The sequence below is a fragment of the Pongo abelii genome, chromosome 21, assembly GCF_028885655.2.
Source record: "Pongo abelii isolate AG06213 chromosome 21, NHGRI_mPonAbe1-v2.0_pri, whole genome shotgun sequence".
NCBI classification, from domain to species: Eukaryota; Metazoa; Chordata; class Mammalia; order Primates; family Hominidae; genus Pongo; species Pongo abelii.
The window spans coordinates 53768749-53782814 of NC_072006.2; the positions used below are offsets into that span (position 1 = coordinate 53768749).

At 47.7% G+C, this 14066-nt stretch overlaps 1 protein-coding gene and 1 long non-coding RNA gene across 2 annotated transcripts in view; one reads left to right on the forward strand and one right to left on the reverse strand.

The window, feature by feature from the left end:
* KCNB1 (potassium voltage-gated channel subfamily B member 1) overlaps nt 1–14066 on the reverse strand; it is a 118294-nt gene that overhangs the window by 86157 nt on the left and 18071 nt on the right. The window lies entirely within an intron of this gene.
* Nucleotides 7905–14066, forward strand: part of LOC134760767 (uncharacterized) — a 37035-nt gene continuing 30873 nt past the window's right edge. The window contains exon 1 of the long non-coding RNA XR_010138723.1: nt 7905–9006. This is a non-coding gene — a long non-coding RNA (uncharacterized LOC134760767). The remainder of the gene's footprint in view (nt 9007–14066) is intronic.

Below are 14066 nucleotides of genomic sequence, written 5' to 3' on the forward strand. Positions count from 1 at the left end.
GCACTAACTTCATTCATTAGCAAATGCTGATGAAGCACCTACTCTGTGCCAGGCACTAATTAAGGTCCTGAGATACTTCGGTAAACAAAAGAGAAAGCCCTGCCCACATGGAGCACATATTCAGGTGGGCGAGGAGAGGGGTGGGGAAGGAAGTAATAATTGCTGTGGAGAAAAAGAATGAAGCAGGGAAGGGAGATAAGAAGGCAGGAAGGCTGGGCGCGGTGGCTCACACCTGTGATCCCAACACTTTGGGAGGCTAAGGCAGGCAGATCACTTGAGGCCAGGAGTTTGAGACCAGCCTGGCCAACATGGCGAAACCCCATCTCTACTAAAAGTACAAAAAAATTAGCCAGGGTGTGGTGGTGCTTGCCTGTAATCCCAGCTACTCGGGAGGCTGAGGCATGAGAAAATCGCTTGAACCCGGGAGGCAGAGGTTGCAGTGAGCCAAGATGGCACCACTGCATTCCAGCCTGGGCGACAGAGTGAGACTCTGCCTCAAAAAAAAAAAAAAAAAAAAGGAAGGCAGGGGGTGGAAACTGCCATTTGAAAATAGAGGGTCAGGGAAGGTGTCACTTCCTAAAGAGATGATGCTTGAATAAGAACTTGGAGGTGAGAGAAGTCGTGCAGGGAACAGCGGGAATAGCCGATGCTAAGCTCCCCCAGGTAGATTTGCGATGGGAGGCAGAGAGATGAGGTCAGAGAGGTCCTGTGGGGGCAGGTCCTGCAGGGCCATGAGGACTTTGCTGTTACACTGAGTGATGTAGGAGCCACTGGAAGGCTTTGAGTGAGAGGTGACATGACCTGACTTGGGTTCTCACAGGATCCCTCTGGCTTTCAGGGAAAAGGGACAGTGGGAAGCTGGTGAGTGTGGATGCAGGTGAGCAGTGAGAAAGTAACTGTAATAGTCCAGGTGAGAAATGACAGTGGCTTGCTCTAAAGTAGAATTTTTTTTTTTTGTGAGACAGGGTCTTACTCTTTCACCCAGGCTGGAGTGCAGTGGTGCAATCATGGGTTACTGCAGCCTCAACCTCTGGGGCCCAAGTGATCCTCCCATTTTAGCCTCTTAAGTAGTTGGGACCACAGGCATGTGCCACCATGACCAGCTAATTTTTTGAAATTATTTTTTGTAGAGATGGGGTCTAACTATGTTACCCAGGCTGGTCTTGAACCCTTGGGCTCAAGTGATCCTCCTGCCTCAGCTTCCCAAAGTGCTGGGATTACAGGCACAAGCCACCGTACCTGGTCCTAAAGTAGAGTTTCTCAACTTCAGCACTATCATCATTTGGGCTGAATAAATCTTTGTTGTGGGGTTGTCCTGTGCACTATGGATGTTTAGCAGCATCCCTGGCATCTACCCACTAGGTGCCAATAGTACCATCCCACTTGGTATGATAACCAAAAAGATCTCCAGACAATGCCAAATGTCCTCTGAGGGGCAAAAATCACCCCCAGTTGAGAACTTCTGGTCTGGAGCAGGAGTCAGCCAACTATGGCTCACAGGCCAAATGCAACCTTCCACCTGCTTGTACAACCTGAGAGCAAGCTGAGAGCAGATTTCACATTTTTAAATGGTTCCTTTTTAAGTGATTATGTAAGTACCTATAGAATATCCTCAATTTTGCCTCTTGGCCTGCAAACCTGAAATATTTACTATCTGGCCCTTTCAAGAAAAGTGTGCTGACTCCTGGTCAGGAGTGTTCATGGGGGTGATGAAAAGGGGTTGGAGCCTGATACACTTTGAAAGCAGGGCCCTGGGATTTATGCAGAGGTCCCACACGGAGTGTGAACAAAGGAGGAGTCATGAGTAGCTCCCAGGTTTTTGGCCTCTGTGGCTGGAAAGAGATACTGAGATGGGGGGAAATCGGCAGAAGTGAGTTCGCAGTGGGAGGACGTGGGGCTTAGTTTTGGGGATGTTAAGTTTGAGGAATGTCACATAGACAGGGGAAGGACACCAGCTTTGGAGTTAGGCAGGGTCAGTGTTTGAATCCCAGCTCTGCCGTGGACTCACTGCAGAACCTCGGGTAAAGAAGGACTTGCCTCTCTGAGCCTCAGTTCCCTCACCTGCAAAAAGGAGGGCATGTCTCGTGTGGGCTGGATCTCTGGATAAGGGGCTTTTATGGTGAACACCGAGGCATAGGCAATATGCTTTTAAAGTGTTTTCAGGATCACCTGCATCAGAATCAGCTGAGATCCTTGTTAGGGATGCAGATCCTGGGCTGCCTCTAGAGACTTCGATTCTGTGGTCTGGGCGATGGACTCGGGATCTGAACTGCCTGGGGTTTGAGAACTCCTGACCTAGGGCTTGGGTGTCCAATTAAAGAGCCTGTGGCTGCCTCTCAAGACTTGCAGGTTCCCAAGTGGAAATGCCTTTAAAGATCACAGAGCCCAGCAGCCTACCCCCATTAGGCAAATGAGAAACCTGAAGACCAGAGAAGCTGAGTGCCTTGCCTGAGGCCACACAGCTGGGAAACAGCAGAGCTGCGTCTGGGATGGTTGATGGATAGATAGGTGGAAAGGTAACAGCTGGTTCAGGTAACAAGCAATTGGATCCAGACAGTGTGGGTAGGATCCAGGTCAGAGTTGAATTTCATTTTGGGAATCAAATCCTTCTGGACTTGGGAGATAGACATGAGTTTTATTCCCATTTGAGAGTGTTAAATGACTCTCCCAGACTCCTGTTCAGCTAATGCTTTGGAGAAACAGGAGCCCATTCTCTATGACACTCTTTGGCCAGCCAGGCCACCCCAGTCTCCAATAAGCCCCTCCCTGCAGCCCAATGGACTTGCTGAACCCTTGTGGGTAGCAATGTGAGGCACACACCACCAGTATTGGATACACTGAAATCTGGATTTCTCAACCTTGGCTGCACAGTGAGCTCACCTTGTGAGCTTTGAAAAACACCAATCCCTGTGTCTCATCCCCAGAGATCCCGATTTCACAGGTCTGGCGGGTGGTCTGGCATTGGGATTTTTCAAAGATCCTCAGCTGATTCTCATACGCAGCCGACTGGTTTAGCTGCCCAGGGACAAGCCATCAGAATCACACTGATTCACAGAGTGAGAAGGTGCTACCCTTTCCAATTGTCTTCAGACCCCCAGACTCCCTGAAGGGGAAAGTCCCAGTATGAAGCTAATGACATTTTAACACCTCTCTAAGACACATCTTCCCTTTTAGCCCAGAGAGCAGGTGTCAGGCTTCAGCATCTGGCTGGAATTTTATGACATGATTTATGGCAAATGGCACCAGTTCTTCATAATATCAAATTTCCTGTTAAAACAACTTGATTTAGTAAAATTGACTTAATCTAAAGAAGACTACTAAGCAAATCCTATTTCAGGTATTTCCCCTGGACCTAATGGTGGTCTCTGACCCAAGCTGGTCCCCTCACTCATGATCCCTTCTGGCCACAGGGATTGGCTCAGAGATGATCATGTGGCTCAAGTCTGTCCAGTCAGAGGCAATCTTCATGGGAAGAGTCAGGAAAAAAATGGCCATTTTTTCTGCTGGCCTTCATGCTGGGAGGATGGAATCTGGAGGCAATGTCAGCTGAGAGATGGGGGATGACTTGCCAAGGCCACTGGCATTAGTGGTAGAGCAGGGATTTGAACTAGGCCCACCTGCCCACAAAGGTAGTACAACTTCCCGCTAAACCACATTTCTGGTGAATTTCCTGGGATTCTTCATTTTATTTCTTTCCTTTTTTTTTTTTTTTTTTAGACAGAGTCTTGCTCCGTCGCCTAGGCTGGAGTACAGTGGCCCAATCTCGGCTCACTGCAAGCTCCGCCTCCCGGGTTCACACCAGTCTCCTGCCTCAGCCTCTGGAGTAGCTGGGATTACAGGCATCCGCCACCACGCCCGGCCAATTTTTTGTATTTTTAGTAGAGACAGGGTTTCACCGTGTTAGCCAGGCTAGTCTCAATCTCCTGACCTCGTGATCTGCCCGCCTCGGCCTCCCAAAGTGCTGGGATTATAGGCGTGAGCCACTGCCTATAGTTCCCTCAGAACTTCTGTTTCCTGGGTTTTGAGTCTTCATATGTAGGGTTTACTTAAGTAAAATGTAATGGCACCCCATAAAATATAACCCAAATAGGTACCTTTGAAAAGCTGATAGAAGACACTGTAATGATCATTCAACACATTCTGGGCACCAGAGAAGGTATTTGGCCACTTGTAAAGAATTTAGCGCCCTGTGCTTTCAGTGGATGATAAACTTCTGGCTGGAGTTCGAGCTGAACATTTCAGACCATCTCACCACTCCTCAACCAAAGGAAGGTGAATTGTGGTTTCTGCCGACTTTGACTAACCTCTGAATTCATCCATCCATTCATCCAGCAAAATTTTATGGAAGATTTGCATGGAGGTAGGCAAAGTGCTAGATGCAGGAGAGACATGCCTATAGCAGACAAGGTCCTACTATTGGGGAGATCACAGCCCAGATGGGGAGGCAGGCACTAATCAGATCGTTGCTTAAACCTATGTGAAATTACAACTGGAATGGAGGCCACCCAAGAGAGACACAGAGAACTTTGAAAATCCATAACTGGGGGATCTGGCCTATTGAGAGATCAGGAAAGGCTTGCAGGAGGAGGTGGCACTCTACCTAGGAGCTTTAGGGTGAGGAGGCAAATAACTGGATGAAGAAGAGAGGAAGAGCATTCGAGGCAGAGGGAACAGCATGTGCAAAGACTCAAAGCAGGAAGGAATTTATAATAGTAAGTATGAGATCAGCATGGCTGGACACAGGGAGGCAGGAGATGGTAGTGGAAGATGAAGTCAGAGAGTGTTAAATGACTCTGGCCTCATGGAGTCTTATAGGCCACTGTGAGGAAATTTACCCTCTCCTCCCAACCCGTTCTGCAGCAAATCAAACAGAAAACTCCCACCTTTCCATCCACCCTCGCTTATAACATAAGGATGTGAAAAAATTCCACTGCTCTTATGATTTTTGCAATTTGAAAAATAGAACAACTCATCCATACAATTGGGGTTGCTTATAACTTGGGGAGTTTGAGTTACTTCAGAAAAGGAAGAAGAGCAAAGAGAAAGGCAAGAAGACTAAGAATAAAAGGAAGAAGTAAGTGAGGAGAAGGCTGTGGGGAGGAAAAGGAGTGGACAGGGGAGGGGGTGTAGTGGTTCAGGGCCTGGGCTCTGGGGGTAACCGCTGGGGTTCAAATGCTACCCTGCCACCTGTTAGCTGCATCCTTGCATGTGTTACTTAACCTCTCTGGGACTCAGTTTCCACATCTGTAAAATAGGGATAATAATAATACCTTCCTTATAGGACGTCGTAAGGGTTAAATGAGGCGATGTGTGTAAAACGTGGTATATGAGTGTTAGCTATTTTGCCGTTGTCTTCAGAGGCTGGGTTGCACCCTCTAACCTCTGCAGTGTCCTGGGGGAAGCCATAGACTTAGCCTGGACAGCTGGAGGGTGAGAGGAAAGAGAGAACCCCATTGTGATGGGGCTAGTATGGGACAGGCTTTGGAGAGGCAGCTAAGAAATCTTCCTGGGAGACCAAAATTCCTCCCTGCTAGAGCGAGAATGTCTCATTTCTGGGAGGAGAAGTGAGTTTCTGCATTTTTCTTAGTGACAGGGAAAGGGCTCTGGCTACCTCCCTCATAAAGAACCTCCAGTTCAGGGAAGATTTATCCCCACAGTGATGAACACTGGAACCCAAAAGCAGTGACCAAGGGGATCTATGGATAAACTCTTGCAAGAAATACCAGGGCCTATCATGGAGGGAATGACGTCACGTTCAGTAAGTTAGGGGTGGGATGTTTAGGCAGAGCCCTGAAGCATGAGTAAGGGAGGCCAAGGCAGCCAGGGTAGGGGCCATAAGATCGTCCTAGTCAGATGGCAGCATGTGCAAAGGCCCTGAGGTGTGACCCAGCACCACGTGCTGAGGCTCTGAGAAAACTATCTAGTAAAGCTAGGAGAAAAAAGGGGGCAAGATAACAGGCATGTGATATGAAGGTAGGGTGGTAGACCTTCCAGGGCCTTGGTGGCCAGGAAAAGATTTTGAAAGTTATCCCGAGAGCAACAAGAAGCCGTGGAGTGACCAATCCCTCTCCCTCCTGCTGTTTCCCCTCACCCCATCCACAAAATCTGGAGACACAGCGAACAGGCTTGGAGGTGGGCCATGCATGGAGTGATTTGGGAGCTCAGAAAACTCTCTAATACTGTCTCTGAAGGGGTAATAATCATCCATCCATTCATTCATTCATCCACTCAACGAATATTTATTACTTGCTCTATGTGAGGCACAGTTTTAGGCACTGGGGAGTGAGCAGTAAAATTTGACCAAGTTCCTTTCTAATGGAGCTGATACTGTAGTGAAATGAGACAGATAAGAGCCAGATAAACCTATAACATAACACGTGGCAAAAGGGCTATGAAAAAAATAAAGGAAGGCTGAGAAATGGAGCATAAAGGCAGGGAGGGGAGGTGTGTTACAACAATTTCCTTGGGAACATGACCCAGCCAATCCTTCCTGCCCGCCCTTGTTCCACTGAGCACTCATTACTTGCACCATCATAAATACAGTTTAAAGATTATTTTTTAGCTCCCTCCACCCCATGAGCAATAAACCTCCCTCTCCAGTTGGCACCAACAGTACATTTGTGGTGACCGCGGTGACCAACAAACTGTTGCACTTCCCCACATTCTGCTGCCAGTCCCTCTCCCAGGCTGGAAAGCCGCAAGCCCTTGGCACTTTGTTCTGCCCCTTGCCTGACAGTGTTTGCCTTTCTTTGGATGATGGAGCAGTGAGATCATCCAGGTGCCCCCCAGGGGCCTGGCAGAGCTGCTTCCTTGGATCTGCTCCAGGTCAGCCAACAAGATGGGTTTAAGGGTGGATTTAAACAGAGTTGACAACAGGTTCCAGGGTCTTTGGCAGGGGTGGGGCAGGGGGGCCACACTTTGGTCGCCCTCCTGAGGATCCTGTCACCCTTATCAGCACAACCTGAGTGGACGGGCATCAGACACAGTAAGAGAGAGAGGCCTATGTTTCAGGACCCCGCTGGATAAATGGAGGTTTAGGGATCTTCTGTGGTTTGCATTTCTTCAATAACTGCTGCCAGGAAGACAGATGATGAAGGGTTAAGGACACACAGAAGAGATGAGACTCCCAATGTAACAAGCAGGGAATAAGACTTCCAACTCCAAACATTGGACTCCGAACACCAGTCTTCTGAATGTGCCTGCCAGAATTCTGATCATGAACACTGCTGAAGTGTTCTGACCTTGAACCTCAGAATTCCAACCCTGTACATTAGTTCCAACCTGGGACATCAGCTTTCTGACCTTGCCCGCTAGAGTTTTAATTATGAAGAGCAACTCTCTGGCCATGGACTCCTTGGCTCCAACGATGGATTAGAGTATTCTGACCTCGGATGGCAGTCGTCTGATCTTGAACTTCAGAGTTGTGACCTTGAATGATGTTGCTCCAATATTGGACACAACAGCAGCAATCTTGAGCACCAGAATCCCAATCCTGGGCCCCCTAATCTCTACTGAATCTCTCAATGCCCAAGCTTTCCAGCCTGAAATAGTAGAGCTGACATTACTCCACAGGATACAAAGTTTAGTTCTACACAATAAGCTTTCCCACAGGCCCACAGCCCCTAGAAATAAGCCAAATGCTTCGATGATGGTAATGATGATGATGATAACAACACAAATAATACTGGCTTACATCTGTTACACATCAGGCACTTTGCTGTGCACTCTACATGTTTCATCTTATCCATCCTCTGGGTCACCCCAGGGATCTTATTATTCCCGTTTTACAGATTAGAAACCTGAGGCCTAGTGCCAGTTCAGTTTGCTGACGTGACATTGAGAGCTTTTTCTAGCCACTGCAGTAGCTTTTTCTTACTGCCCTGGTTGGAGATTGGGTGTGGGAAGTTGTAACTCATTAGCTAATCAATTTACGATTTGCCTGAGAATTTCCCCGACTTGTGTTGCCATCCATCAGGCATGAACTGCCTTGATTTTTGGAGCCAAGTCCCGCCATGGGGGATAGTCATTCATTCAACAAAGATTTGCCACCCGAGGTTGTGCTTGATGCCAGAAATAAGAAGAGGGAAGGTGGGATATGATGGTTGATTTTATGTGTGAATCTGACTGCGCCATGGGGTGGCCAGATTAAACATTTATTTGTGTGACTGTGCAGGTGTTTCTGGATGAGATTAGCATTTCAGTTGGTGGACTCAGAAAAGTACCTAGCCCTCCCCAATGTGAATGGACATCATCCAAGCCTCTGAGGGCCTGAATAGAAAAAAAAAAGAGGCAGAGGACAGAGAAATTTGCCCCTTTTGCTTCCTGCCTGCCTTCTGAGCTGGGACATGGGTCTTCTCCTGCCCTTGCACTGGGATTTATACCATCGGCTTCTCTGGTTCTCAGGCATTGGGACTCAGACCAAATTATATCACCAGCTTTCTCCTGAATGTTCAGATTGTGGAACTTCTCAGCCTCCTTACTCGTGTGAGCCAACTCCTCAGAATAAATGTCTTACTGGGAAGCTGGGCATGGGGGCTCATGCGTGTAACCCAGCTATTTTGGAGGTCAAGGGAGAAGGACTGCTTGACGCCAGGAGTTCGAGGCTGCAGTGAGCTATAATTGTGCCACAGCATTCCAGCCTGGAGGACAGAGCGAGACCCTGTCTCTCAAATAAATGAATAAATAAACAAATCTCTTAGTGATTCTGTTTCTCTGGAAAACCTTAATTAATACAGGGGACCTATTGCTTCTGTCATCCAAGCTCTGTCTCTTTCCTCCCTTCCAGGTGGGGGCCTCAGAGGCAAGAAATGCCCCCCCCCAACATTTCTAGCCACGCGAAGGCTCTATGCTCCAGAGGTCAAAAATTAGAGCCACAAGGGCTGCATATGGTTCCAAACATATTCTGTTTGGCCCACTCAAATTGTTTTTAATTTTTTTTTTGAGACGAGAAAACAATGGAGCTTCCTGACATGTGACAATGATGCTGTTGGAGTCAACAAGCAAAAGGTACCCGCTTCATTCTTCATTTTAAAATAGAAATTGAAACCATACCGAGATACCTGCTTCTATCTATTAGAGTGACAAAAAAATCAGAAAGTTCACAATACGTGGTGCTGATGAAGTTGTGGGGAAACAGGCACCTTCACTCATTGTTGGTGGGAGAATAAATTGGTACAACCTCTACAAAGTGCAGTTTGGTCATATGGATCAAAATGTAAAATGCACAAATCTGTTATAAAATCTGACTTCCAGAGATTTCTCCCACAGATATACTCACAGACACACACACACACACACACACAGATGTTAAGTGCAAAGACAACACACGTACACCACACAGATGTTAAGTGCAAAGACAGTCACCACAGTATTGGAGTTTTTGTTGTTGTTGTTGTTGTTGTTTTGAGACGGAGTCTTGCTCTGTCGCCCAGGCTGGAATGCAGTGGCACGATCTCGGCTCACTGCAAGCTCCGCCTCCTGGGTTCACACCATTCTTCTGCCTTAGCCTCCCGAGTAGCTGGGACTACAGGCGCCCGCCACCACGCCCGGCTAATTTTTTTTTTTTTTTTTGTATTTTTAGTAGACATGGGGTTTCACTGTGTTAGCCAGGATGGTCTCGATCTCCTGACCTCATGATCAGCCCGCCTCGGCCACCCAAAGTGCTGGGATTACAGGCGTGAGCCACCGCACCCGGCCTTTTGTTGTTGTTTTGAGACAGGGTCTCGCTCTGTCACCCAGGCTGGATTGCCGTAGTACAGTCATGGCTCACTGCGGCCTTGACACCCTGGGCTCAAGCAATCCCCCCACCTCAGTTTCCTGAGTAGCTGGGAACACAGGCACATGCCACCACACCTGGCTACTTTTTGTAGAGATGGGGTCTCACTAAGTTGCCCAGGCTGGTCTCAAACTCCTGGGCTCAAGGGATCCTCCCACCTTGGCCTCCGTAAGTGCTGGGATTACAGGCATGAGACACTGCACTTGGGCATGTTTTTAACTTTTAAAAATGATTTGCCAACGTTGAAAAACTGGGATAGCTCCCATGAAAATTAAAATTTCTGGCTAAGCCCAGACCCAGTCTGGATCTGAATGGCTGCTGCCTTCTCAGGCAGGCTTCTGCTCCAGTTCACCACTAGCCCCCTCCACTCCCTGCCTGAAAAGTGGCTGGCCATGGAATGGGCACATTAGGCTGGGTGTTGACCAGGGTCCTCCTTGAACTTGCCCTCCTACAGTTCTTCCAGCAACTGCTTCACTGGATGACAAGGCCTACCTAGCTTCAGTAGCCATCAGAGTCTGAGGCCCCAGCTCTTGCCTAGGCAGGGAGGTTAAGGCCTTCTCCTCCCAACCCATAAGGACCTCTGAGTCATTCTGCCCTGTGGGCAGAGCTGGCTTCATGGGTGTGCAACCTGCACAGTTGCACAGGGCCCTGCGCTCACAAGGGCTCCATGCTCGGTTTGCTACTCTGCTATTACTATCTCAAAATTCTTTCTTACTTTTGAACAAGGGGACTGCATTTTTATATTGTACTGCACCCCATGAATTCTGTAGCTGGCCCTGCCAGTAGGTCATTTGGTAATTAGGGACACCCAGTCCCCCATACACCCTGCCCCCAAGGACTGCTCTCATCCATCTGGAAAACCACCTCTTTGGATTGGCCAATTCTCCCAGGCATGAGGCCAGCAAGGGTCCCAAATTTTTATACAAGAGGGGCTTGGGGACAGTAACCTGGGGTGGGGAGGGGAACAAGGGGACTTTCCTTGGGTTGCATTTGCATAGTGCTTTATGTAACATGGAGGACGCTCCATCAAAGAATGGGGGAGTCTGATGGAGGAGGAAGTATCTAACACTTCCTCTCCAACCATTCCTTAGCACAGTCATTGCATGAAGGGTTTGAGCAGGCAAGGGTATCATCAGGGGCAGGACTAAAGCAAGGTTAGGGGTAGACTTGAGGAGAGGAAGGAGAGAAGGAAAAACAACTTAACACTAATGAAGTACCTGTGCTCAGCCCAGCACAGTGCTGGGCCCTTTGGCATGGGTGAGTACACCTGTCTTTCCAGTAGCTTTGCTTGGTAAAGTCACCACACCCATTTTCCAGCCAAGGAAATGGAAACTCAGAGAGAAGAAGGGTCTGCCCAAGGTCTCATTGCTCATATGTGGGGACTATGAACCCAGACCTCCAGAGTTCCAAACCAGAGCTCTTTCCACCTACCCTACCAGGGAGATGGCACATGAGAGGAGGAAAAACATTGGTGCAGAGAAAGGGAAAGATGCCTGCCCCAAGTGGGCATAATCTCAAAATAAACCAGAGAAACATGTTATGATGGGAAGACTGTAAACATTACCAAGTCCAAACTGGCCATTCAAGGTCAGGGAGGGCCTCTCTGAAGAGGTGACCTATGAGCTGAGATCTGAAGAAGGAGAAGGGGCTGGCTGACACTGCAAGATATGAAGCCAGAGGCCCAGAGAAGTTAAGTGATTCACTCAAGGTCACACAGCTAGCTTGAATCTTCCTTCCCACCAACCCACCCACAAACACCCAATAAGCCCCTCCTCTGCACCGGGCCCTGATACAACTTCAGAACACAGGTCAGCAAACTTTTTCTATAAAGGTTTAGATAATAAATGCGTTTTAGGCTTTATGGCCATACATCCAAAAGCAGATGTACATGACAGGTGAATGAATGGGCTTGGCTGTGTTCCATTAAAACTGTATTTACAAAACAGGCAGCCCACCCACCCTGCTTTAGAACACAGAAGTGAGTAAGATACAGTCTTAGACTTTGAGAACATCCTGTTTTATGTGGAGAGATGAAACAAGTTAAGAAGAAAATATAATATGAGAGAGAGCACACTGAACAGTGCAGGATAGGCGGAATGGCAATCTTATAGAAGAAAGATCACTTCTGTAACTCAGCAGGGCAAACATGAAGTTCAAGCTCCTAAAAAAGTTCACATACACTGAGAGGCCTTCTTTGCCTTTACCCCATTAGTCTTTGTCAAAACACCTTGTTTCTGTCCTTCCAACATACATATTACACTTAGTGTGATTATTCTTTCATTTAATTTTTAATTTGTTTAATGCGTATTTCCCTCCAGTGGGTTATAAACTCCATGATGGCCATGGATTATTTCTGCTGATTTACATTTATTCTCCCCACTCTTGGTAAGAGGACTTCAATTTTCTTTGGGAAAGCACCTCTTTCCCATTCTCAATCCCATCCCAGCTCCAGCCATTGACATGTGACCCAGACGCAGCTATGTGATTGGCTCAGGGCTGGGCCAATGAAAGTCAGCCCTGGGATTTTGCTGGGCCTATTGGAAAAGAGACTTGCTTTGCCCCAGGAAGAAAGCCTGGATTTGAGGGGGCCATCTTTCCCGCCATGTTGGTGCTGCTGAGAAGCCATGACAAAGAAGAATAGAGCTCAGAGATGTAGGATACCAAGTCTTGATGACATATTTAAGCCCCTGGATCCAACCTTGCTGGAAACCTTACCCAATCCAAGACTTTTTTTTTTTTTTTTTTTTAACATTTTGCTTAAGTCCATTGGAGCTACCTTTCTGTCACCTGCAGCTAGAAGAATCCTAACAAATAGATACACACATGCTTCTCAAGCACCGAGCAGGTTGCCTGGCCCACAGTAACATGCACTAAATGTTTATCAGACAAACCACAGGTAGGATTGAAACACGTCCTCAAAGCATGCACATACTCCTACCTAAACTTAGAAGGACCAGAGAAGCCTAGAATGGAAGCCACCTTGAAACCGAAAGAACGATCTAGAAACAGGAGGAATGACTGAGTCGAATTACAGTCACTATTTCAAGAAACAATAAAGGATGTGCAAATGTATCCACTGAAAAGAGATAAAAGAAACTCGATCCATTCACAGAGACAGTGGGAATTCCAGACAAGTGATAAGCAAACGAAAGACTGGTTCAACCTCGTCTTGTCTCCATCTTTCCTTTTGCCTGTCATATGCCCCTGACAGGGCAATCATCAGCTGCCTCTTCGGTACAACTGAGTCTACAAAGACTCTGAGAGGTGGGGCTGGCCAAGCTCAAGGGCTCCAAGGATCACACAAAGCTTAGAAAGACTCAGGGATGGCCTGTAGGGAGTGATTAGTGACAACTGATGATCTGTTTTTAGAAACTGTTTGGTTCTAGGCCCATTACCTGGTGGATGTAAGTGATGGTGTGGAATTGGCAAATGCAACATTATTCTCTCAAACACAGTGTCTGCCTGCCCGCCCATGGTGGGCAGTTGTGGTAGAAACCAGTCTCATTTCAGAGCAAAAATGGAGCAGCTGCCAGGTGCAGTGGCTCATACCTGTAATCCCAACACTTTGGGAGGCCAAGGTGAGAGGATTGCTGGAGCCCAGGAGTTTGAAAGTGGCCTGGGTAACATAGGAAGACCCTGTCTCTACAAAAAAAAAGTAAAAAAATTAGCCGGGTGTGGTGGTGGTGCACACTTGTAGTCCCAGCTACTCAAGGGGCTGAGGTGGGAGGATCATTTGAGCCCAGGAGATCAAGGTTACAGTGAGCCATGAGCGCGCCCACTGCATTCCAGCCTGGGCAATAGAGCAAGACCTTATCTCAAAAACAGTCAGGGTGTGAGGGAACACCTCAAGTGTCTAACTTAATTGTGTGTCTCCTCTCTGTAAATGGAAGGCAAAAGGCCACTTCTTTCTGCAGGCAGGTAGAGACAAGAAAGGTGGAAGGAACGGGGTGTACCTGGGAGAGACCCTTACCTTTTAAGGAAGACCCCTCTGATCAGTCATCACAAGATCATGCACATTTGCTCATTTATTCACTCAGCAAACGTTTACTAACACCTACCTGCAGTAACAATAGTAATAGTGAAATATACTGGCACCTGCTGAGTGCCAGGCACGGCTTGAGTGTTTTATATAGAATTTGCCCAACAACCCTGGTTGTTATGAGGCTTTCCAAATTGCGGATCAGGACACTGAAACCTAGAGAAGTTATGTAATTCCCCAAAGGGCACGCAGCTCAAAAGTGGCTGAGCTGGGATTTGAACCCAGGCAGTCAGTCTGCACAGCCTGCACGCT